General features: G+C 49.1%; 1 long non-coding RNA gene across 6 annotated transcripts in view; it reads left to right on the forward strand.

The window, feature by feature from the left end:
* Positions 1-24,340, forward strand: part of LOC149443917 (uncharacterized) — a 496,075-nt gene that overhangs the window by 272,404 nt on the left and 199,331 nt on the right. For 4 of the 6 annotated variants that reach the window (XR_016306594.1, XR_016306593.1, XR_016306592.1 and 1 more), the window contains one exon: positions 7,496-7,711. The exons of 1 other annotated variant lie outside the window; for it this stretch is intronic. This is a non-coding gene — a long non-coding RNA (uncharacterized LOC149443917). Of the gene's footprint in view, positions 1-7,495; positions 7,712-7,775; positions 8,078-24,340 lie in introns of all 6 variants that reach the window. One more of the 6 variants, XR_016306595.1, reaches the window with a different exon arrangement.

Here is a 24,340-nt window from a genome sequence, read left to right on the forward strand (position 1 = left end):
GTGACATAGGGGTGATGAGAGGTGACATAGGGGTGATGAGAGGTGACATAGGGGCAATGAGAGGTGACATAGGGGCGATGAGAGGTGACATAGGGGTGATGAGAGGTGACATAGGGGCAATGAGAGGTGGACTACAAATCAATAGGTCGTCCCAGTAGTTCCTCCACATATTGTAGGAAGACCGAACCATTGGGAGGGGTCCAGGACCTCAGTGTGGTCTGGAGGGTAAGTGAGTAGACTGCAGATGAATATACATAGTCCCGGGGCATTCTACACCTGGTCATCTGGCGATTTTCAGAATATAGATGCAAATAGCGCTCCTCGTCTGCTGGTCCATGGGAATCGAAAAAAATGCATTTGTTAAATCAATCACTGTAAAATATTCTGCATCGGATGGAATGGAGGTGAGGAGTGATGGCACATCAGGCACTATTGGAACCACCAAATTATTTATGGCCCTCAAATCTTGTACAAACCTGTAAGAGTCATTCATCTTCTTTACAGGATTGATAGGTGTGTTGTAAGGAGAAACCGTTTCTTCTATATTACCCGTCTCTAAAAATCTTTCTACTAGAGGAGCAATCCCTTCCTCTTTTTTCCAGAGACCTATTAAGTAATAGACTTTCCAACACGCCTCGACTACTGCAACTCCCTCCTCACTGGCCTACCCCAGTGCAGGCTCTCCCCGCTTCAGACCATCCTGAACTCAGCGGCTAGACTCATCCACCTCACCAACCGCTCTACCTTTGCCACCCCCCTCTGCCTATCCCTCCACTGGCTCCACCCCCCTCTGCCTATCCCTCCACTGGCTCCACCCCCCTCTGCCTATCCCTCCACTGGCTCCCTATTGCCCAACGCATCAAATTCAAACTACTCACTCTGACCTACAAAGCCATTCACAACACTGCCCCTAACTACCTCACCAACCTGATTCCCAGGTACCACCCTACCCGTACCCTTCGCTCTTCACAGGACCTCCTTCTATCTTGCTCCCTGGTCTCCTCCTCCCACGCACAACTACAAGATTCTTTAGGTCCTTGACCAGACAGAGACCCGCAGAGGAGAGACCCTTTCCCAAATGGAATCTGACCACGGTACTTAGTGTGCTGACAGACTCCCCATTTGAACCTCTGGATTCGAGCTCCCAAAGGTCCCTGACTCTCAAGACGGTCTTCCTTGTAGCAATTACAAGGAGAGTGAGTGAATTAGAAGCTGTCAATTAGAGCCCCTTCTTTCAGGTATTTGCAGATAGGTTACATTTAGGACGGACCCGGCCTTTGTACCCAAGGTGGCCCCAAGATTTCATCGAGGTCAGGATATTACTTTACCTTCTTTTTCTTCTAACCCCTCACGTGACCAGGAAAGGAAGTTTCACACACTGGACCTCAGAAGATGTGTTCTCCTTTATTTAGAGAAAACTAAAGAGATCCGGAAGTCGGATTCGTTTTTGTTTCTTTTTCAGGCGTAAGGAAGGGCTATAAGGCCTCCAGACGCACTTTAGTTAGGTCAGTGTTTCTCAATTCCAGTCCTCATGGACCCCCAACAGGTCATGTTTTCAGGATTTCCATTATTTTGCACAGGTGATTTGATCAGTTTCACTGCCTTAGTAATTACCACAGCTGTTTCATCTGAGGGAAATCCTGAAAACATGACCTGTTGGCGGTCCATGAGGATTGGAGTTGAGAAACACTGAGTTAGGTGACTAAGACTAGCAATCGGCCGAGGGCCTGGAGGTCCCGGAGGGCATCATGGCGCACTCTACCCATACCATGGCGGCCACACATGCTGAGCTGGCCGGTGCTCCCCCGGGACAGATCTGTAGAGCTGTGACTTGGTCCAGTTACGGCACCTTTTGTAAAACATTATGACCCGTTTCGTGTATGATGACCCGTTTCAGGCTCCATGCGCATGGTGGGGGGGGGGGTTAATAATGCTGGTAACATTAGCTGTCTAAAGTCACGTTAAAGATGTGTTTGCATTTGCGGTTTTTAGAGTTTTTTTATTTTTTACCACAAAATAAAAAAACATTTTACCCCCTTCCTCTCTCCAGGCCAATTTTCAGCTTTCAGCACTATCACACTTTGAATGACAATTGCGCGGTCATGCAACACTGTACCCATATAAATTTTTTATCATTTTTTTGAGACACATAAAGCTTTATTTTGGTGGTATTTATTCCTCGCTGGGAGTTTATTACGTCTTCTTGCAGAACACTTATTGTTATCTCACATATATTCTTATTATAGCCAAATTTGCCACGCTAACTCCTCCCACAGTTTTTACACTACAAAGACAAGTAATATATCAAAATGTGCGGATTGTTCCCGATCGGATTGCTATTACTTTGTGGAACGTTTTGCCGAATGGTTCACGAAATATCGCGGTTTTTGTGGTGAAATTTTCCGATAGGAATGAATGGTGCAACTAGAGTGAGAACTTACAAAGCTACAGTGTGGAAGGAAAAATCAGAACATGATTTGTAAACTGCCATCACTCTGTCATTCTCCAGCCCACCTACACATATCTTATATCAAAACGTTCAGCTAACCCTGCTGTCACTAAAAATGTTCACGGCTAAGCCATAGTCCTGATAGTTTTCACAATATGACCATTTGTTTGCAACTCACCCCTCCCATTGACTTTCATTGAAACGCCACTCACAACCACCTGAAATTTTAAGGGACATTTTTAAACTGCGACTGTGCCTTCATTTTTAATATTTCAGAGACATACTATACATCAAAATGTAGGTCTGGTTCTTGTGATTCTCACAATATAAAGCTCTTTACAGTAGCATTTATACTTTTAAAACTATAAGTGTTTGAAGATGGCAATCGCAAGTGAAGTTGGCAAGTTGGAGCAGTTTGTTTACAAAAGCCCTTCTCACCTTCCTGACTGAGTGAGTTGCTATAGCAACCAAAGATGACTCACAGGCAGCTGAGTCACACAGGCTAGACCAGCAATGGGCAAACTACGGCCCGGCGGACCTTTTAATCCGGCCCGTGGAGTGTGATACATGGGCTGTCAGGATGTGTGTAGGCGGGGCAGTGTGATGAACGTGAGGGGAGCTAGGCTCCTCTCACAGTCCGCCCTGAAGACCGGAACGGCGCGGGGACACGGCGAGAGGAACGCGCGGAGCAAAGGTAAGTGAATTGACACAGGGGGGACTTGGCTTACTACTTGGGGGGGAATAGTACTATGGGGGATGAAATACTATATGAGGGATGAATATGGGGAATGAATTAATATGGGGGATGAATATGGGGAATGAATTACTATAGGGGGGATGAATTACTATAGGGGATGAATATGGGGAATGAATTACTATAGGGGGGATGAATTACTATGGGGGATTAATTACTATATGGGGGATGAATTACTATAGGGGGGATGAATTACTATAGGGGGGATGAATTACTATGGGGGATTAATTACTATATGGGGGATGAATTACTATATGGGGGATGAATTACTATATTGGGGATGAATTACTATATGGGGGATGAATTACTATATGGGGGATGAATTACTATGGGGGATGAATTACTATGGGGGATGAATTACTATGGGGGATGAATTACTATATGGGGGATGAATTACTATGGGGGATGAATTACTATATGGGGGATGAATTACTATGGGGGATGAATTACTATATGGGGGATGAATTACTATATGGGGGGATGAATTACTATGCGGGATGAATTACTATATGGGGGATGAATTACTATGGGGGATGAATTACTATATGGGGGATGAATTACTATGGGGGATGAATTACTATATGGGGGATGAATTACTATATGGGGGATGAATTACTATATGGGGGATGAATTACTATGGGGGATGAATTACTATATGGGGGATGAATTACTATGGGGGATGAATTACTATGGGGGATGAATTACTATATGGGGGATGAATTACTATAGGGGGGATGAATTACTATAGGGGGGATGAATTACTATATGGGGGATTAATTACTATGCTTACTATGGGGGAATATTACTATACTTACTATGGATGACACATACACATCATTCATCTACTCTTGGTGCGGCCCCCGGGTCCAATATATGAACCCATTGCGGCCCTCAAGTCAAAAAGTTTGCCCACCCCTGGGCTAGATTGTGAGCTGCAAAATAAAAGTTGAATTGCATTTCTCCCTCTATCAGGCATGCCATGTGCACTGCTTACATTTCATCAATCATTTGGTTAGGGTTCGATGCAAGAACACTTCACACAATTTCCCCAGAAATTGTAGATTTTCTAGTTTTTTTTGCTATGTAAATTAAAAAGTCCAAAAATTTTGAAAAAAAGTGTTTTTCTTATAAAAGTTTGCAAAAAAATAATATTTCATCATAAATCTCGGCCAAAATTTGTTCCGTTATATTTTTAGTAAAAAAAAATAACCCAAATTAGTTTATAACCAAAATTTATAATTTTTAAACATTTTGTTTTTTACATTTTTTTTTTAACCAATTCAATACTGGGCAATTTTACACCTTCCCCCCCAGGCCAGTTTTCAGGTTTCAGCGCTCTCACACTTTGAATGACAATTGCGCGGTCATACAACATTGTACCCAAACTAAAATGTTATCATTTTCTTCACACAACTAGAGCTTTCTTTTGGTGGTATTTAATCGCCGCTGGGGTTTTTATTTTTTGCTAAATTAACAAAAAAACACGTTTTTCTTTCTTTCTGTTATAAAAGTTTGCAAATAAATAATTGTTCTTCATAAATTTAGGCCGAGATGTATTCTGCTCCATGTCTTTGGGGAAAATAACCCAAATTAGGATGTATTATTTAGTTTGTAGGAAAGTTATAGAATTCACAAACTATGGGATAGATCTGAATATTGATCAATCCTGAAGTACTGACAGCCAATCTAATTTCTTGAGGTCCAAGAATGTCAGAACAGTACAGATATCCCCCAAATGTCAGAACAGTACAGATATCCCCCAAATGTCAGGACGGTACAGATATCCCCCCAAATGTCAGGACAGTACAGATATCCCCCAAATGTCAGGACAGTACAGATATCCCCCAAATGTCAGGACAGTACAGATATCCCCCAAATGTCAGGACAGTACAGATATCCCCCAAATGTCAGGACAGTACAGATATCCCCCAAATGTCAGGACAGTACAGATATCCCCCCAAATGTCAGGACAGTACAGATGTCCCCCAAATGTCAGGACAGTACAGATATCCCCCAAATGTCAGGACAGTACAGATATCCCCAAATGTCAGGACAGTACAGATATCCCCCAAATGTCAGGACGGTACAGATATCCCCCAAATGTCAGGACGGTACAGATATCCCCCAAATGTCAGAAAAGTACAGATATCCCCCAAATGACCCCTTTTTGCAGAGTAGACAGTCCGACGTACTTCATAAGAGGAATGGCGAGTTTTTTGAAGTTGTATTTTTTTTGTCATCATTTTTTGTAAAACTAAAAAATTAAAACAATTATTTTCACTATTTTTCTTTTACATCCTGTCACCAGTGCAGTACGGCGTCGTCATATAACTGGCATGGCGGTGATCAGGGACACTGACTGGTGACAGTATGAAAAAAAAAAATTATATTTTTTTTTATTTGTTTTATTATTTTTTATTAAATTTTTTTTTCTTTTTTTTAAGATTTTTTTTTCATATTTCACTATGACCAAAGTAGTACAATGTACTACTTTGGGGAAGTGATCAGTATTTTTTTTTTTTTTACACAATTTGCTTATAGGAAAGAATTACTTTGCTATAAGCAAGCATTTACCTGAATGACATCGATTCATTCAGGGTTTTTTTTTTTTTTTTTTTGTGCTTAGCTGTGATTTGGCCACAGCTAATCACATGACATGTGCATGTGATCGCTGTGACCATTCACAGCTAGGCAGTAGTATACAATGGATGGCATGAATGAATGATCCATTGTATTCAACTGTCATGTGATCTGCTGGGATTGGTCACAACAGGTCACATGGTACCAGCAACGGGGCCGATACTCAGATCTGTCACCAGCCGTGTCCGAAGTACACGGCCGGTGACAGATGGCGCCGCTCTGCAGGAGCGCAATCTGCGCATGTGTGGGAGGACGCCATATGACGTCCACCCGGAACGCTGATGACATTTGCTGCCCGCCATTCGGCCATAGGGCGGGCGGCAAATGGTTACATTTTTTTATATATATATATATTTTTTTTTACATACTGTCACCCTAGCAGTAGTGTCACCATGGTGACACTGTACTACTTGTGGGTGGTGATGAAGATTTTTTTTTTACACTGATTGCTTTTACACCCATAAAGGCTGTAAGAGGAATCATTTCTCCTCTGTGGCTGCATTCTTGCAGCCATTGAGAACTACTGAGTGAGCTGTGATTGGTCACAGCCTGTCACATGGTACAAGGCTGTTGTGAATGGCCCTGTACCATGTGACCTCTGTGATCATTCTGTGACATCTTGCTTACTACTCTGCATGTGATCACTGATTGGCCAATCAGTGATCACATGATCCGGACCTCGTACAGAGGTCCCGTATGACGATCGGTGTTCCACTGTGTCCGGAGGAAGCACAAGCAGGGTGCGGGGAGGCCGTTTATAAACGGCCACCTGACCCTGCACTGCCACCATCCGGCCGTTTATATACAATGGGGGACGGGAGGTGGTTAAGTCAAATAAGTCCAGAAGCGCTTGTTTTTTATAACCAAAAGTGAAAAATGTAGTTATTTTACGAAATTTTTGGTCTTTGTTTTTATAGAGCAAAACATAAAAAAATGCCGAGGCGATCCACACCACCAAAAGAAAGCTCCATTTGTGTGAAGAAAAGGACACAAATGTTCGGGTGCAGCGTTGCACGACCGTGCAATTACCAGATGAAATAGCGCAGTGCTGAACAGCAAAAAATGGCCTGGTTTGGGGGGGGGGTAAAACCTCTGGAGGGGGAGGAGTTAAGGCCCCCGTAACCACTTCCAGGTCCTGGTGTCACTTTCCTGGACCAGGGAATAAGCTGATGGAGGGCAGGAGAGACTTCGGGGGCCTAACAGACCCCTAATGTCTCATTAAAGAGAACCTGTCACTGCAAGAAGTATCACTTTAGGGGACTTCTGGTCCCTTTATGTGATAAAAATGGAGCCACAGGGCACTCTGAAGAGCGATCTTCCTCCTCACACCGCCTTCTGTTCGATTTCATCACACAATATATGCCCCGTGTATACTACAATAGAATCGTTGTGCGCCAATAAAGCGTTCGGGTTTGGCTTGAAGGAAAAGGACCCCCCTCCCCACATTTCCAGCTGGGGGCCACGAGGCCCAGACTGCATGACACGGTTTTGGGGGTTCCGGCCTCCTCTGTCACCCTGATCCTAAATATGACAACAAAGGCCTGTGTAGTAATGATCAGGAAATGGTTATTTGTCATGGCAGCCATTTTTATTATGGGCAGGTGAACCCATCTCCCTTCACTTCCTGGAACTCTGCCTCTCCCTTCTGACAGGAAGTTCCCAGGATGCATCTGTGAGGCCAATGCCAGGAAGTGTGAGGAGAAGTGAACCCAGGGAGCTCTGTGGAGGGAAAAGTCCACCTCACAGCCGAACCGAACCCATCGATTGGACTTCCCTGACGGCTCACCGTGATTGGTCACTGCCTCAGCAGCTTGTGAACTGTCCTTCCACTGGCTGGTGACATCACCATGGCAACGACAGCTGAACAGGTAAGGGATGGGGGGGGGGGGGGTTGTGTGATGAAGTGGAACTGAACCTTTGTGTCTTCTACAGACAAGGAAGCCGCCATCTTAGCCTCTGATTGATCTGCTGTTGCCATGGTGATGACAGCGGCCTGACACTTGGGATGTTCTGGGAAAAATGATCAATTGATTTTATCAACTTTCCAATTCTCCGCCCCCAGACCTGCATTTCTCCGCCCCCAGACCTGCATTTCTCCGCCCCAAGACCTACATTTCTCCGCCCCCACACCTGCATTTCTCCGCCCCCACACCTGCATTTCTCCGCCCCCACACCTGCATTTCTAGCTGGCAGGACATCAGCCCTATACAAGGACGGCCATGACTGACTGTGAGGTACTGTAAAGGGGGGCAGTATTATGTATGAGGTGGGGGCGGGGGGGGCAGTATTATGTGTGAGGAGGGGGCGGGGGGGCAGTATTATGTGTGAGGAGGGGGTGGGGGGGCAGTATTATGTGTGAGGAGGGGGCGGGGGGGGCAGTATTATGTGTGAGGAGGGGGCGGGGGGCAGTATTATGTGTGAGGAGGGGGCGGGGGGGGGCAGTATTATGTGTGAGGAGGGGGCGGGGGGACAGTATTCTGTGTGAGGAGGGGACGGGGGGCAGTATTTCGTGTGAGGAGGGGGCAGGGGGGCAGTATTATGTGTGAGGAGGGGGCAGGGGGGCAGTATTATGTGTGAGGAGGGGGCAGGGGGGCAGTATTATGTGTGAGGAGGGGGCAGGGGGGCAGTATTATGTGTGAGGAGGGGGCAGGGGGGCAGTATTATGTGTGAGGAGGGGGACGGGGGGCAGTATTCTGTGTGAGGAGGGGGCGGGGGGGCAGTATTCTGTGTGAGGAGGGGGCGGGGGGCAGTATTTCGTGTGAGGAGGGGGCTGGGGGGCAGTATTATGTGTGAGGAGGGGGCAGAAGGGCAGTATTATGTGTGAGGAGGGGGCAGGGGGGCAGTATTATGTGTAAAGAGGGGGCGGGGGAGCAGTATTATGTGTGAGGAGGGGGCGGGGGAGCAGTATTATGTGTGAGGAGGGGGCGGGGGAGCAGTATTATGTGTGAGGAGGGGGCGGGGGGACAGTATTATGTGTGAGGAGGGGGCGGGGTGGGGCAGTATTATGTGTGAGGAGGGGGCGGGGGGACAGTATTCTGTGTGAGGAGGGGGCGGGGGGCAGTATTTCGTGTGAGGAGGGGGCAGGGGGGCAGTATTATGTGTGAGGAGGGGGCAGGGGGGCAGTATTATGTGTGAGGAGGGGGCAGGGGGGCAGTATTATGTGTGAGGAGGGGGCAGGGGGCAGTATTCTGTGTGAGGAGGGGGCGGGGGGGCAGTATTCTGTGTGAGGAGGGGGCGGGGGGCAGTATTATGTGTGAGGAGGGGGCAGGGGGGCAGTATTATGTGTGAGGAGGGGGCGGGGGCAGTATTATGTGTGAGGAGGGGGCGGGGAGCAGTATTATGTGTGAGGAGGGGGCGGGGGGGCAGTATTATGTGTTAGGAGGGGGCAGGGGGGCAGTATTATGTGTAAAGAGGGGGCGGGGGCAGTATTATGTGTGAGGAGGGGGCGGGGGGGCAGTATTATGTGTGAGGAGGGGGCAGGGGGGCAGTATTATGTGTGAGGAGGGGGCAGGGGGGCAGTATTATGTGTAAAGAGGGGGCGGGGGCAGTATTATTGTGTTGTGAGGAGGCGGGGGGGCAGTATTATGTGTGAGGAGGGGCCGGGGGGGCAGTATTATGTGTGAGGAGGGGGCGGGGGGGCAGTATTATGTGTGAGGAGGGGGCGGGGGGGCAGTATTATGTGTGAGGAGGGGGCGGGGGGCAGTATTATGTGTGAGGAGGGGGCGGGGGGGCAGTATTATGTGTGAGGAGGGGGTGAGGGGGCAGTATTATGTGTGAGGAGGGGGCGGGGGGGCAGTATTATGTGTGAGGAGGGGGCAGGGGGGCAGTATTATGTGTGAGGAGGGGGCGGGGGCAGTATTATGTGTGAGGAGGGGGTGAGGGGGCAGTATTATGTGTGAGGAGGGGGCGGGGGGGCAGTATTATGTGTTAGGAGGGGGCAGGGGGGCAGTATTATGTGTAAAGAGGGGGCGGGGGCAGTATTATGTGTGAGGAGGGGGCGGGGGGGCAGTATTATGTGTGAGGAGGGGGCGGGGGGGCAGTATTATGTGTGAGGAGGGGGCGGGGGAGCAGTATTATGTGTGAGGAGGGGGCAGGGGGGCAGTATTATGTGTGAGGAGGGGGCAGGGGGGCAGTATTATGTGTAAAGAGGGGGCGGGGCAGTATTATGTGTGAGGAGGGGGCGGGGGGGCAGTATTATGTGTGAGGAGGGGCCGGGGGGGCAGTATTATGTGTGAGGAGGGGGCGGGGGGGCAGTATTATGTGTGAGGAGGGGGCGGGGGGGCAGTATTATGTGTGAGGAGGGGGCGGGGGGCAGTATTATGTGTGAGGAGGGGGCGGGGGGGCAGTATTATGTGTGAGGAGGGGGTGAGGGGGCAGTATTATGTGTGAGGAGGGGGCGGGGGGGCAGTATTATGTGTGAGGAGGGGGCAGGGGGGCAGTATTATGTGTGAGGAGGGGGCAGGGGGGCAGTATTATGTGTGAGGAGGGGGCAGGGGGGCAGTATTATGTGTAAAGAGTATTATGTGTAAAGGCGGGGGCAGTATTATGTGTGAGGAGGGGGCGGGGGGGCAGTATTATGTGTGAGGAGGGGCCGGGGGGGCAGTATTATGTGTGAGGAGGGGGCGGGGGGGCAGTATTATGTGTGAGGAGGGGCCGGGGGGGCAGTATTATGTGTGAGGAGGGGGCGGGGGGGCAGTATTATGTGTGAGGAGGGGGCGGGGGGCAGTATTATGTGTGAGGAGGGGGCGGGGGGGCAGTATTATGTGTGAGGAGGGGGTGAGGGGGCAGTATTATGTGTGAGGAGGGGGCGGGGGGGCAGTATTATGTGTGAGGAGGGGGCGAGGGGGCAGTATTATGTGTGAGGAGGGGGCGGGGGGGCAGTATTATGTGTGAGGAGGGGGCGGGGGCAGTATTATGTGTGAGGAGACACTTTCACCCCCGGACACTCCCCCCCCCCCCCCCCAGGCCAATTTCCAGCTTTCAGCGCTATCACACTGTGAATGACAATTGCGCGGTCATGCAACACTGGACCCGTATGAATTTTTTAGCATTTTTTTGAGACACATAAAGCTTTATTTTGGTGATATTTATTCCCCGCTGGGATTTTAATTTTTTTTGCTATGTAAAAGAAAAAGTCCAAACATTTTGAAAAAAATTATATTTCATCATAAATCTCGGCCAAAATTTATTCCGTTATATTTTAGTAAAAAGAAAAATAACCCAAATTAATTTATAACCAAAAATTAAATTTTTTTTTTTACATTGTTATTTAATTTTTTTAAATTATTATTATTTTTTTTTTGTTTTTTTTTTTTATTTTCCATCCTGTCCCCCTAGCAGTGTGGGGTCACCATGGTGACTCTGTACTACTTGTGGGGGGTGAGGAAGATTTTTTGTTTTTACACTGATTGCTTTTACACCCATAAAGGCTGGAAGAGGAATCATTTCTCCTTCTCTCTGGCTGCATTCCTGCAGCCATTGAGAAATACTGTGTGAGCTGTGATTGGTCACAGCTTGTCACATGGTACAAGGCTGTTGTGAATGGCCCTGTACCATGTGATCTCTGTGATCAGTCACAGATTTCACACGTAGTAAGCAATGATGTCACAAGAGGGAGCGCACATGTAGGGGGCGGGGAGGCCCCTGCACTGCCAACGTCTGGCCGTTTATATATACATGGGCCGGACGGGAGGCGGTTAAATAGTCCACTAGACACCAGAATGTGTGCTGGACGTGTCCGTGTGCACATGCATGTCGTTGTTGCATTCTTACATGCTTAGCTAGGCTCCCATGCTGGAAAACATGTCCACGTTTATACTAACATACATGAATAACTGCAATCTCTGACAGCTGACATGAGGCTGCTGACCCTCCCTATTGGTCCTGCAATATGATGGGCTGCCTCACTGACCAATGAGCAGGGTAATGGGGGGCAGTAAAAGCTGAACTTCTACAGGAAGTGAGATGTGCACATGGCTTTGCGTGCCAACATTCCTCATGTATGATCGGTCTGACATGCTGGGGATACATAAACAATATGGAGCCGCACTCCAAGTCCACAATACATCCATGACCTGGATAGAGATACTCCACAGGATGTGTTCCACTGACATGTTTCACCCCGGGGGTGGGGCTTTATTGTAGAGTGACCTCGGCCTATAGATTTCCCATCATTCACTCTGACAGGTGACTCCACCCCTCAGTATGGATGTCATGTGATGTAGGACGCCCCCTGTAGGATCTGAATGTTCAGCATTGTACAGCGGCTTCTCTCAGGACAGACTCCATGCTGCTCTATAGGTGATCACGGATGGTAAATTCAGTTTACATGGATGACATCACAGGAGACTTCCATTGTCACACTCATGTAGGGGGGAGCCAGATTCTCCACCCTGCTGTCATCCATCATTATATCCCCCCAGGTGGGACTCCAACCCCCAATCCCTGGCTTAGGCCAGTGCCTCCTCCATGAGGCCTCCGGGGTTTTACTTCTTTGTGTTTTTTAGTGTACAAGCCGTGTTTATTGAGGATAAATCCATAGAAGGAGCTGATTCCGGGGATGGACATCGGGGATCTGTCACTGTTATCCTCGGACTCCTCACAGGTGGGGCCTTTTCAGACCCCTAAACCTTCTGATAATATTCATTAACTGATCAAGAAAAATGGAAAAGAACCTTCTCTGTCTATATTCTATGTTCAGAAAAGAATCAAGCACCCCAGGTGGGACTCGAACCCACAATCCCTGGCTTAGGCCAGTGCCTCCTCCATGAGGCCTCCGGGGCTTCGCTTGTCTCTGGTGTTTTTATTGTTAGTTTGTGGAACGTAAATCAGTGTACAAGCCGTGTTTATTGAGGATAAATCCAGAGAAGGAGATGATTCCGGGGCTTTGATGGACATCAGGGATCTGTCACTGTTATCCTCTGACTCCTGAGGGGTGGGGCCTTTTCAGACCCCTAAACCTTCTGATTATCCAGAGGAAGGCAAAGCCCCCCCCCCTTTTCCCAAAAATATCCTTCCTGACCCCCCAAGGCGATCTCATTGTCCCTGAATCATCAGTCTAGGGTGCCCGGTTCACCTCCCTGTACAATGCTCAGAAGGTAGAGGTGGGACCCCAACATCAAGGGGGCCCATCCAGGAATGGACTATATTCGGTATAGATATGGACGGTATACGGTATGACTATGGACAGTATACGGTATGACTATGGACAGTATACGGTATGACTATGGACAGTATACGGTATAGATACGGACAGTATACGGTATAGATATGGACGGTATATGGTATAGATATGGACAGTATACGGTATAGATATGGACGGTATACGGTATGACTATGGACAGTATACGGTATAGATATGGACAGTATACGGTATAGATATGGACAGTATACGGTATGACTATGGACAGTATACGGTATAGATATGGACGGTATACGGTATAGATATGGACGGTATACGGTATGACTATGGACAGTATACGGTATAGATATGGACGGTATACGGTATAGATATGGACAGTATACGGTATAGATATGGACAGTATACGGTATGACTATGGACAGTATACGGTATAGATATGGACGGTATACGGTATAGATATGGACGGTATACGGTATGACTATGGACAGTATACGGTATGACTATGGACAGTATACGGTATAGATATGGACGGTATATGGTATAGATATGGACAGTATACGGTATAGATATGGACAGTATACGGTATGACTATGGACAGTATACGGTATAGATATGGACAGTATACGGTATGACTATGGACAGTATACGGTATAGATATGGACGGTATACGGTATGACTATGGACAGTATACGGTATGACTATGGACAGTATACGGTATAGATATGGACGGTATACGGTATAGATATGGACGGTATATGGTATAGATATGGACGGTATTCGGTATAGATATGGACAGTATACGGTATAGATATGGACAGTATACGGTATGACTATGGACAGTATACGGTATGGCTATGGACTATATTCGGTATAAGTCCCTAAACCTTCCGATGATCCAGAGGAAGGCAAAAAATAACCCCTGGGTAAGATGGTCTCCAATGGGGAAAAAATTCCTTCCTGACCCCCTAAGGCGATCGGAATGTCCCTGAATCATCAGTCTAGGGTGCCCAGTTCACCTCCCTGTACAATGCTCAGAAGGTAGAGATGGGACCCCAACATCAAGGGGACCCCATCCAGGAATGGACTATATTCGGTATAGATATGGGCGGTATACGGTATAGATATGGACAGTACACGGTATAGATATGGACAGTATACGGTATGACTATGGACAGTACACGGTATGGCTATGGACTATATTCGGTATCAGTCCCTAAACCTTTCGATGATCCAGAGGAAGGCAAAAAATAACCCCTGGGTAAGATGGTCTCCAATGGGGAAAAAATTCCTTCCTGACCCCCTAAGGCGATCGGAATGTCCCTGAATCATCAGTCTAGGGTGCCCAGTTCACCTCCCTGTACAATGCTCAGAAGGTAGAGATGGGACCCCAACATCAAGGGGGCCCCATCCAGAAATGGACTCTATTCGGTATAGATATGGACAGTATACGGCGTGGCAATGGACAGCATACATCATGGAAATGGACAGTGTACGGCGTGGCAATGGACGGCGTACGGCGTGGCAATGGACGGCATACGGCGTGACAATGGACGGCATACGGCGTGGCAATTGACGGCGTATGGCGTGGCAATGGACGGCGTACGGCGTGGCAATGGACAGCATACGGCGTTGAAATGGACGGCATACGGCGTGGAAATGGACGGCATACGGCGTGGAAATGGACGGCATACGGCGTTGAAATGGACAGCGTACGACGTTGAAATGGACGGCATACGCCGTGGAAATGGACAGCATACGGCGTGGCAATGGACGGCATACGGCGTGGAAATGGCGTGGAAATGGGCGGCATACGCCGTGGAAATGGACAGCATACGGCGTGGCAATGGACAGCATACGGCTTGGAAATGGACGGCATACATTTTGGAAATGGACAGCATACGGCGTTGAAATGGACGGCATACGCCATGGAAATGGACGGCATATGGCGTGGCAATGGACGGCATACGGCGTGGCAATGGACGGCATACGCCATGGAAATGGACGGCATACGCCATGGAAATGGACGGCATACGCCGTGGAAATGGACGGCATACGCCGTGGAAATGGATGGCATACGGCGTGGCAATGGACGGCATACGGCGTGGCAATGGACGGCATACGGCGTGGCAATGGATGCCGTCCATTGCCACGCCGTATGCCGTCCATTGCCACACCGTATGCCATCCATTGCCACGCCGTATGTCGTCCATTTCCATGCCGTATGCCATCCATTTCCACGGCGTATGCCGTCCATTTCCACGGCGTATGCCGTCCATTTCCACGCCGTATGCCGTCCATTTCCACGCCGTATGCCGTCCATTTGCATGACGTATGCTGTCCATTTCCATGACGTATGCTGTCCATTTCCATGACGTATGCTGTCCATTTCCATGACGTATGCCCTCTAGACTGACACCCCTACATTACCACCCTGACAGATCCCCACCCCCCTCCAGACTTACACCCCCCTACCTTCCCGCCGTGACAGAACCCCACCCTTCCAGACTGTGAATAATGATTACAGTAAAATATCCATCTGGCTTTAAGTCGCACCCACTGGTTACATAGTAAAGGTGCTCGGTGACTAAGGGGTTAATTGCATGTGGTTTGCTTGGCGCCCTCCCTGGCAGCTGTGGGGTTAACCCTTTGTGTGGGTGTTTAGCTCCCGCTGGGCTCTCTGTTAATACTGATGATGGTGAAATCCTGTCCCCCCCCCCTCCAGCATCTCCACTCTGTTCATAGAGAGCATGAAATGCTGCACCCCCCGTTCTGTAATGATGCCGAATTGTCGCCCCCCCCAAATGAAATCCTGACCCACCCCTGGCATGCTGCCCGGCATCTGTGGGGTTACCTGGTTGCAGGTTCTCCGTGTGCTCGGCTCCTTCTCCTGATCGCTTTCTTGCACAAGGCACGGGGGGCAGATTTTCATGGTGCACAGTTTGTACCGCTACGTAACTGTGCTCTGTGTGCGCCGTTCTTACCGCAACACTGCGCCAATGTGCGGCATCAAAAAACACAGCACACCTTAGTGCAGGTCACCGCGTATTTCTTCACAGTGCCTCACCTCAGTGCAGGTCACCGCGTCTTGCCTCACCGCGTCTTTCCTCACCGCGTCTTACCTCACCGCGTCTTGCCTCACCGCGTCTTGCCTCACCGCGTCTTCCCTCATATTACAGTTGCCGCTTCACACGTACAGAATGTAATGGCGGCGATGGAGTTCCTGCCATTAACTGCAACTTAAAATGCTCGCTGATGAAAGAGAATTTGCTGAAATTTTTCTGCTCTTCCATCTCCATCTCCGGATCTTCCTTGGGTATGAAATCCGCCATTTCTATTCTTCCATATTCGGGTTGCTCCGGAATCTGCAAAGAGAAGACATTCATTAATATTTCTGGGTGATACAGAAAATGGTGACAGAGCTTGGTGACCCCCAACCCCCCGAAGTGCAGCGATTACCCCAGGAGGGGTCCTTCCAAGAAGCACAACACTGCAATAACACCCCCGTCATGTGTATCTAATCCCGTCACCCCAGGACAGGAAGTGTGTTATTGGCGGGATCACCAGAATACAGCAGGTGTGAGCTGACACATAAACAATAATGATGGCCAATAGTAAAGACAATTCATTCAGACTCGTCTTCAGGCCATGCGATTGTCCAGTGATCACAACATCACCGACAAAGAGAGGAATGTATCTACTTACCATTCCCGATGTCAGCGGTGAGGGTGTCTTTCCTTCCTCCAGCTCGGTCCAGTTGATCTCGGCGAGGAATGGATGCTCTCTGACGTTCCTCACAAGACGCCATCTTATCTCTTGATCTTTGGTTAAGAGCTGTAAAGAAAACGGAAATATGATAAGAAAAACTGACAATATATGGGACCAACAGAACCCCCCATTTCAATGTTTGATTCTGACAGTGACGTATTTCAGCTTCCTTGGTTTTGGTTTAACACCTGAATGCAAGGAAGCCTGGAAAGGCTTAATAGAAGGTAAATGTCTGTGTATACTGACCTTTTCTAGGAATTCAAACAAGTGTTGATCCATAGTCTCCGGATAATATGGACACATGTGCAGAATTCTCTGCTCTATGTCACCCACTTTATTGGGGTTGGTGCAGAAGGGGTGTTTGCGGAATGCCATCTCAAACACAATCACCCCCAAGGAGAAATAGTCGGCTGAGCTGAAGTATGGAGAATCATTAAGGATCTGTAGAAACAAAAGAGGACAAAGAAGGATTAGGACCTTGGCAGGCCAGGCAGAGGACAGAGGAGACTCCATGCTGACGTATGGAGCCTCCAGGAGTCCTAACATTGTACTCAAAATATATCAAACTGAGGCGGAGCTTGTAAAAACTGGAGGTGGGGCTTACAGTGGAAGAATAGTCAAATCCTTTTTTGTTTTGTAGTTTTGGATGGAGTAATTTAGGGTTCGGAATCCTGGCAGATTATTCTTTGCTGTCTGTGTACCATCATTCCCTTCATTCCTGTCCTAGAGGAAGCCAGAGGTCATCTCCCAAAGTGAGGGGACAATTTTCTCCTAATTTCCTTTGCAGTGACAATGGTCACCAATACAGGTAGAGGGTGAATCTCCCCAATGGGGACACCAATAAAAACCTGACAGAGGATCTAACCCTCGCCCACTGTATCCAATACTAAAAGAAGGTTTTGCCTTGAGGTACACTTTGTGTCTCTTAAAGGAGACAGAGGTGTACGGAGCCCAATAGCTCAATGTTCACAAGCGCTCACCATGGTATAGAGAAGGAGTAGAGCAGGTGAGGCGTTCCTGAAGCTTTTATCCCATTTGTATGTGTGAATCGGGCGGACAGATCCATCCATCTACACCCGGCCTCAATGTCCTCTACAAAGAGGCTCCAACACTGCTGCAACTCTCAACTTCCCACCTTTTGTTGGATATAGTTCTGACCTGGGGACCCAGTGACAGCAACCGGGGCCCCAGTGGGGGAATTCTCCATCTAATGAAAGGGGGGCCCCCTTTATGTCTTCTCTATATCCCATAATAAACATTACAATGGCGTCTAATATCAGGACGTCATGAAACTTACCTCTGGAGCCATGTATAGCATTGATCCCGCCATTTCATATTCCCTGTTATAATCTGTGATGTCAACTGCGGCCAAGCCAAAATCGGCAATTCTGATGTGTCCGGCGCCGTCCAGCAGAATGTTCTGCGGTTTGAGGTCTCTGTGAAGAAAAGAAGTGGACTGTTAGCTCTGCATATATCACATTAGATGAAAAGATATGTTCACCTTTCATAACACGTTACATGTGACACCCATATTCAGAGTGTAACATGTTCTGATCAGACCGCCCCCCCTCCCCCACTTTGACAGCTAACAGGGGATCTTCTCCCTCCTCGCTAGCTGTCACATTTAAATGGCCACGTCACTCATTCACTGTGTTATGTGAAGGAGAAACTACAAGTCTCAACGGCCTTAGAGGCTGTCAGCTTGTAGTTCTCATTGAACCGCCGTGGTAGTTCATCGATTCGGATCAGTGTATCTGCTTGTCCATATATCCCATACAGGTAAGCAGATACACTGACGGATCTGCAGGAGACCTGCATGGCACCGGCAATCTGCTGATCGCTGGAGCAATGGTTTACAGGCTCCTGCAAGCAAAAAAAATGAAAGCTGAATTTGGGTAAAAGAATAAAATACCGTTGTAGTGGAGCTCCCCCCACACTGCAAGGGTTAAATCCTGGTTTATGCCCGGGGTACCAATAATATGGACATTTACCCAATCTCCCGCTCCCTCAATACACCGAGGACACTAAGGGACCGCCCCCCAAACTGAAGCATCCAGGAGAAGAGGGGAGCGGGGGAAGGAGGTCAGTAAAAGTCCTTGTTATTGGTCCCTTAGACCTAAATACCCATTTAACCCTTACAGTGCTGTGGGAACCCCTTACTACAAGGGAGGAGTTTTCATTTATCTGGGGTTCAGCTCTAAATATCCCACTGTTAGTCAGCTGATCCAAAACTTACCTATGCATGATCTTATGAGAATGCAGGAACTGCAGGCCGCATAATATCTCCGCAGTGATGAATCTGATGGAGAAAAAAAATATAAATTAGCATTTAAATCATTACAGACCAATAAAAGTAAAATGTATAATGGGGTATGGGTGGAGGGTTATGGGTGGAGGGGTATACGTGGAGGGGCATGGGTGGGGGGGCATGGGTGGAGGGGCATGGATGGAGGGTTATGGGTGGAGGGGTATACGTGGAGGGGCATGGATGGAGGAGTATGGATGGAGGGGCATGGGTGGAGGGGCATTGGTGGATGGGTATACGTGGAGGGGCATGGGTGGAGGGGCATGGATGGAGGGGTATACGTGGAGGGGCATGGGTGGAGGGTTATGGGTGGAGGGGTATACGTGGAGGGGTATGGGTGGAGGGGCATGGATGGAGGAGTATGGGTGGAGGGCATGGATGGTGGGGCATGGGTGGAGGGGAATTGGTGGATGGGTATGGATGGAGGAGTATGGGTGGAGGGGCATGGATGGATGGTTATGGTTGGAGGGGTATATGTGGAGGGGCATGGATGGAGGAGTATGGGTGGAGGGCATGGATAGGGGGGCATGGGTGGAGGGGCTTGGATGGAGGGGTATAAGTGGAGGGGCATGGATGGGGGGCATGGGTGGAGGGGCATGGATGGAGGGGCATGGATGGTGGGGTATGGGTGGTGGGGCGTGGGTGGAGTGGTATGGGTGGAGGGGCATGGATGGAGGGGTATAAGTGGAGGGAGGCATGGATGGAGGGGCGTGGATGGAGGGGCATGAATGGATGGGTATAAGTGGAGGGGTATGGATGGAGGGGTATAAGTGGAGGGGCATGGATGGAGGGGTATAAGTGGAGGGTTATCAGTGGAGGGGTCATGGATGGAGGGTTATGGGTGGAGGAGCATGGATGGAGGGTTATAAGTGGAGGGGCATGGATGGAGGGGTATAAGTGGAGGGGTATAAGTGGAGGGGCATGGATGGAGGGGTATAATTGGAGGGGCAAGGGTGGGTGGGTATGGATGGAGGGTTATGGGTGGAGGGGCATGGATGAAGGGGTATGAATGGAGGGGTATAAGTGGAGGGGCATGGATGGAGGGGTATAAGTGGAGGGGCATGGATGGAGGGTTATGGGTGGAGGGGCATTGATGGAGGGGCATGGATGGAGGGTTATGGGTGGAGGGGCAGGGATAGAGGGTTATGGGTGGAGGGGCATGGATGGAGGGGTATAAGTGGAGGGGCATGGATGGGGGGTATAAGTGGAGGGGCATGGATGGAGGGGCATGGATGGAGGGGCATTGATAGAGGGTTATGGATGGAGGGGCATGGATGAAGGGGTATGAATGGCCTGACTACGTCATTGCCTATGCTCAGTGGTCAGTCACCCCCAACTCCATTGTGGACCCCATCATTGGACTTACCTTACAACTTTCAGATCCAGAATTTCCTTTTTCATCAATCCCGCAAGCTCCCCTCCGCTGAGGAATTCCATGACAAATACCAGATGAGTCTGTGTGAAAAGAAGAGGTAGAGGTTACATTAGACATGGAAGATTTCACGTTGTGGATTAATATACAGAAACACGCACACAAGTTCAGAAAACCAAACAGAGTAAATACGTAGGCCGCCATGGCTGGACTGTCCTGATCACAGTACTGGGTTTGTCTGGCTGTTAGGGTGATCCAATCACTTCAGTAGTTTGGTCACCATCCTGGAAGTCTCATGTAGATCAGGAGGTCTGACGACTTCTGTCCTCCTAGCTGTAGACTCCTTCTGGATCCGACTCCAAGTTCTGAGTCCAGAGTCAGCCAGACGAAGGTCAGCAGTGGCAGCCTCTCAGTAAATGGTTTCTGTAAAGAAATCCCCTACTCTGTACAGTTGACCTAAGCAACCTCCAGCTTTGTAGGTGGCGCTCTAGAGTTCTGCTCCTTCCCATACTGCTTCCCCGACTACAGCCGGAGCCCTCCGAGAACCTGATGTGGGACACAAGTGGAGCTCCCCTCCTCCTTTCACCATTCCTCACTCATTGGCTGAAGAACTAATTGATCAGCCCAAAGACTGTCAAGAGGGAAGCTTATCCTTGTGTAAGTTCTGACTCCCAAAAAGTCACCATTTGAGTAAATATTTTGGGGTTGTGGATCAGTGTTGGGGCGCAGTACAGGAAAGAGAAGAAGAAATGGAAAATGGAAAAACTTACCTCTGTCTGGAATGATCCAAATAGATGTGTGATGAAGCGGCACTTGCTACCGACTTCAAGTACGGTGCGCTCTATGATGGCACACTCACCTTCACCTTCCAGGTGACTTTTTTTAATCAGCTTCACCGCCACTTTCTGTTCAATGGCGGGATGGGAGGCCAACACCACCTTCCCATAAGCCCCCTTTCCAAGTACTTTATGGAAGGTGAATGTTTCCATTGACAGTACCTGTGGCTGGTCAATAATAGTGCCGAGCGAAGGGTCATTATTCACCGTGTCAAAATATAGGGATTCCGAAGGAGATGGCACATCGGATTTCGCACTATGGTATGATCCGGATGAAAATGACAAATTGGATTTTGTACTGTGGAATGATCCGGATGAAGATGACGTTGCTGGGAAGTCTGAACCCCTCCTTATGGCTCTATGGTATGATCCATCCCGTATGATCATGTAGCATTCTCCGGATGAAAATGACAAATTGGATTTTGTACTGTGGAATGATCCGGATGAAGATGAACTATCCCACGTTGCTGGGAAGTCTGAACCCCTCCTTATGGCTCTATGGTATGATCCATCCCGTATGATCATGTAGCATTCTCCGGATGAAGATGACAAATTGGAGTTTGCACTATGGAATGATCTGGATGAAAATGACAAATTGGATTTTGTGCTGTGGTATGATCCGGATGAAGATGAACCGTTGCACGTTGCTGGGAAGTCTGAACCCCTCCTTATGGCTCTATGGTATGATCCATCCCGTATGATCATGTAGTATTCTCCGGATGAATCCGAGGTTGGGTCTTTGTTTTTACCTGGAGAGAGCAAAAAAAAATGAATTACACGTCATGCATTGATATTACACAGAATCTGTCAACATTTACTTTTCCTCTACATATGTGTGAATGTCTTCCGTGTCTTGTGTCACCCGGTTCTCTTTATGGGAATTCTATACATGGACAATGTGGGGGTTCTGGGCCCCGGGAGTCCATTCTCAGTACACGGCGTTCTGTGCCAGGACAAGTGTCAGCCATCAGAAATCCTCTCTGCCCTGAGATCCTGGTGATAAAGACCACCAATCTGCTCCATTACATAGGCAGGCTGTGCTTCCCGCTTAGTATGCTGGTGATTTACTCCCCCCTCCCCCCACAATGCAATCCCATCATTCTGCTTGTCCTAACTTATGATTGCAATATTCTATATTGGTTTTATCTCGGCGGTTGTACAACAATGGTGCTACTTGGACTGGTAATGGTCTAGAGGCTGAAATACGAAGTGCACTCACTAGAATGTTATAATTGAGTAATACAGAGTGGGGGGGGGTGCAGGAGCAGGGGTGAGGGGTGCAGGAGCAGGGGTGGGGGGTGCAGGGGTGGGGGGTGAGGGGTGCAGGAGCAGGGGTGAGGGGTGCAGGAGCAGGGGGGGGGTGCAGGAGCAGGGGTGAGGGGTGCAGGAGCAGGGGTGGGGGGTGCAGGGGTGGGGGGTGCAGGAGCAGGGGTGAGGGGTGCAGGAGCAGGGGTGGGGGGTGCAGGAGCAGGGGTGGGGGCTGCAGGAGCAGGGGTGGGGGGTGCAGGGGTGGGGGGTGCAGGGGGGGTTGTGAGTCCTGTGGGCGGATATGTTCTGGACGCTCTATGATAAAATAGGAGGAATCTTCTTCTGCTCCTGCAGCCCCCATACAGAGCCCAGAACACGGCTGACCACATGACTACTCCCAGTGACAATGGTGGGAATGGCGGAGATGGGGGCAGCAGCACTGTCAGCCTGCCATGTGCAGTCCTTTGTTTGCCATTGGGCTGCCTGTCAGGTCCGTGCATCTCCTTCACTCCTTATACCCAGGGGCGGACTGACAACTCCTGGGGCCCCTGGGCAATAGGGGATCATGGGGCCCCTGTGTCCTTTTCCAAACTAAAAAAACCCTGTGAAAAGGTACCAGGGGCATCTCATGGGGCCCCCTACTGACCCCGGGCCCTCGGGCAGTGCCCGAGTTTCCAAATGGTCAGTCCGCCCCTGCTTATACCTGTCCACTTCCACCTGATAGCTGTCACCTCCCACCTGATACTGGTAACCTCCCACCTGATACCGGTCACCTCCCACCTGTTACCAGTCACCTCCCACCTGATAAATGTCACCTTCCACCTTTTACCGGTCACCTCCCACCTGATAAATGTCACCTCCCACCTGTTACCGGTCACCTCCCACCAGATAAATGTCACCTCCCACCTATTACCGGTCACCTCCCACCTGATAAATGTCACCTCCCACCTGTTACCGGTCACCTCCCACCAGATAAATGTCACCTCCCACCTATTACCGGTCACCTCCCACCTGATAAATGTCACCTCCCACCTTTTACCGGTCACCTCCCACCTATTACCGGTCACCTCCCACCTGATAAATGTCACCTCCCACCTTTTACCGGTCACCTCCCACCTGATAAATGTCACCTTCCACCTGTTACTGGTAACCTCCCACCAGATAAATGTCACCTCCCACCTGTTACCGGTCACCTCCCACCTGTTACCGGTCACCTCCCACCTGATAAATGTCACATTCAAATCTGATTGGCTGCCCAATGGTCAACTGAAGAGTCAGCCAACTGTGAAATGCTGCTAATTGGAAGCCATTGTCTTAGTGTTTCCCTAGCCTGCTATAGGAAGGGTCTCAATGGAGAGATTTCCCTTCATCATCTATTCTGTGAACACAGCAAGACTTGGGAAGAAATCTCTCCAAGACAGTTCAAGACAGTTGTCACCGGAAGCCGTGTCCCCATCAGAAGATTTCCCCTCTTTTCTTGTCCTGGTGGATCTTCCATCACCTCCCACCCTGATGACAATGGTGATCAGGACACATGGAGAGGGTGAGTCTCCCTAATGGGACCTGGCAGGGATCCCCCCCCCCAGGTGTATATGGCAGTGACCCCCCCTAGGTGTATATATCAGTGACCCCCCCAGGTGTATATAGCAGTGACCCCCTAGGTGTATATGGCAGTGACCCCCCTAGGTGTATATAGTATATATGTGGGTGACATACATTACATTTCCCTGCAGTGTTTGCATTATATCTCTCTATTAGAATACTTACCATCAGCGTCTCTCCTGGTTTTCGTTTGACAAATTGGACAAAAGGGCCAAATCCTGCGTGCAG

Source organism: Staurois parvus, unplaced genomic scaffold, assembly GCF_062004578.1.
Source record: "Staurois parvus isolate SC_StPar_1 unplaced genomic scaffold, SC_StPar_1.0 ptg000826l, whole genome shotgun sequence".
Lineage (NCBI taxonomy): Eukaryota > Metazoa > Chordata > Amphibia > Anura > Ranidae > Staurois > Staurois parvus.